Below are 2609 nucleotides of genomic sequence, written 5' to 3'. Positions count from 1 at the left end.
GTGAATGAAGGAAGCCAAGGGTGGGGACTTAGGATCGGGGTGTGCCCTGAAGCCCTGCGGCTTGTTCATTCTCAGGCCCTGAGGTATATGAAACCACTCCTGGGGGAGGAAATAATGAACAAAAGGAACTGTTTTCCCTTAAAAAAACAAAAACCCTAGAGGACTATGGGTGGCGTAGATGCTGCAGTCCTACATTGCCCAAAGAGATGTTAAGCAACATACCTGAAAATCTTTATATTTCTATGTAATCCTAGTGTGGTGAATTAATTGATGTGGCTCTTCCAGCCATCGTCCTTGTGACTCCCACCAAGTGACTAGATGGGACAATGCAAAAGGCTGCATGTGGGGATCAGTCCATTTTGCCACCCAAATGGCTAGAACATGAGCCATCTCAGAAACAGGAATGGGGGACCTCACGATCAAGAAGAAAGAAAAGCTGGGGACCAGAGGCCTGTACGCCGCCGCCGTGTCTCTAGTGATCCCCGAGAAGTTCCAGCACATCTTGCGAGTCCTCAACACTAACATCGATGGGCAGCAGAAAACAGCCTTTGTCATCACCGCCATGAAGGGTGTGGGGCGCAGCTACGCTCCTGTGGTGTTGAGGAAAGCAGACATCGGCCTCACCGAGAGAGCAGGAGCGCTCACCGAAGATGAAGCTGAGCGGGTGATCCCCAGCCTGCGGCATCCGCGGCAGGACAGGATTCCAGACTGATTCTTGAATAGACAGGAAGATGCAAAGGATGGCAAATACAGCCGAGTCCTGGCCAACAGTCTGGACAACAAGCTCCGTGAAGATCTGCAGTGGCTACAAAAGATCCATGCCCACAGGGGGCTGCGCCACTTCTGGGGCCTTCAAGTTCAAGGCCAGCACACCAAGACCACCGGCCACCATGGCCGAACTGTCGGTGTGTCCAAGAAGAAATAAAGACGATCAACCTTGTCTACTAAGAAATAGTTTATACACACACAAAAAAGAAAGAAAGAAGAGCTGGGAGTGGGGTGTCCTCTGGATCCCGGGATCCCTGCTCACTGAACCTCCTTGGCCCACGAGACAGCAGAACCAAGAGCCAGAGCAGCAGGCTCCCTCAGGGAGGGTCAGCAGAGTGCCTTCGGGCAGGAAGCTCACGTGCATAGTGGGAGCCTCCACTTAATCCGCGGGGCTAGTTTGCTGGCTGACAGAACTAAAACCAAGTGTCTTTGGGCAGAGGCTAATGGCTGACGGGACATTGATTGGCAGAGCTAACGGAGCTTTGTAACATTTGCCTGAGACGAGCAGAGATCAAGGGGCTCAGCGACTGAACGGCCAAGGACCAGAGCGCGGTATGCCTGTGAACACTGTGTCCTGAGCATCTCCAATCCTGAATCGACCTGTTAACGTCCTGAATGAATGAATAACTCTTGAGTGCTTTCTGAGTTGTTTGTAGACATTGCAAAGAATGGTCAACCCTAGCAGAGCAGTAGAGGGTGCTTTGGGAGGGACAACTGGGAAAGAATGAGGGAGGGTAGCCATGTGTACCCCACTGGCTAGGGAATGACCTTGCATGGTGAGGTTGAACCCCCTTTCACCTTGTGCTAGTGTACTGGGTTACACATTGGGCTGCTAACTGCAAGGTCAACAGTTCAAGCCCACCAGCCGCTCATCGGGAGAAAGATGAGGCTTTCTGCTCTCTTAAAGATGTACAGTCTCAGCAACCCAATGAGGTAGTTCTAACAGGTCCTACAGGGTTGATATGAGTTGAAATAAATTCACAGATGGCAAGTTTCCCCTCGTGCAGTCAGAAGAGGTCAGATGCCACCTCTCTGCCCTTCTCATAGTAATGTTTCCAACCCTCAGACGTAACTAAGGGTCAGGCATCTAAAGATACTGATACTAAAAGATAGTGATCATAAAATATACTGGTATTAATAATGGAAACTGTTTTAAAAAGAGGTATTTGAATATACATCAGAACAAAAATCTATCATAAATTAGGGCTGCCCAGTACACAAATCTGACACATAGCAATGTAGCCCAAGGAGCATATTGTGTGCAAGGAGCCATTTAGACCTTGATCTTGAGAGTATATGTGTGCTAAGGTTACCACAAACATGGTTCTGGTGAAACGCACAGAATCTGGAACCGGCCTGCATCCAAATCCAAATCCCACTGCTCTCTTCCTCTGTAAACATGCCGTAACTCCTGCCCCAAGGGCCGTTGTCAGGGCTAGAGGAATTAATGCATGGAAACATGAATGCTTAGTATACTGCGGCCAAGACTGTGGGGTTGTTTTTATGGTCACTATTATAAATGATTACAATGACATTAAAAATGGTTTCTTTACAACTGAAGCTTTAAAAGGTCCTGATATAATGACCATGTAGAGGATTGTAAAGCGATCTGGCTTCATAGTATCAATAAAAATAACGGGGAGAGCTTTGAAAAGATATTACCTGTGAGAATCACTAAATCAATTCCGTGGCAGTGGGTATTAGAAAATCGAAAAGTTGTTTGCACTTGGCTAGCAGGGTCCCTCCAAAACTAACCATCATCATTCTACTCTTAGGTGTGAGCGCACCAGACTCGGAAGCCACGGCTCAGACATTGCACAGCAGTTTCACTGCAGCTTTCT

General features: G+C 48.2%; 1 pseudogene; it reads left to right on the top strand.

Annotated features, from left to right (window-relative positions):
- Window positions 1-403: 403 nt before the first annotated feature.
- Window positions 404-925, top strand: LOC101646085 (annotated as a pseudogene).
- Window positions 926-2609: the final 1684 nt, after the last annotated feature.

This window comes from Echinops telfairi, unplaced genomic scaffold, assembly GCF_000313985.2.
Source record: "Echinops telfairi isolate 266 unplaced genomic scaffold, ASM31398v2 ScPeMD7_5868;HRSCAF=6743_0, whole genome shotgun sequence".
Taxonomy (NCBI): Eukaryota; Metazoa; Chordata; class Mammalia; order Afrosoricida; family Tenrecidae; genus Echinops; species Echinops telfairi.
This window is presented reverse-complemented; position numbering and strand designations above follow the sequence as displayed.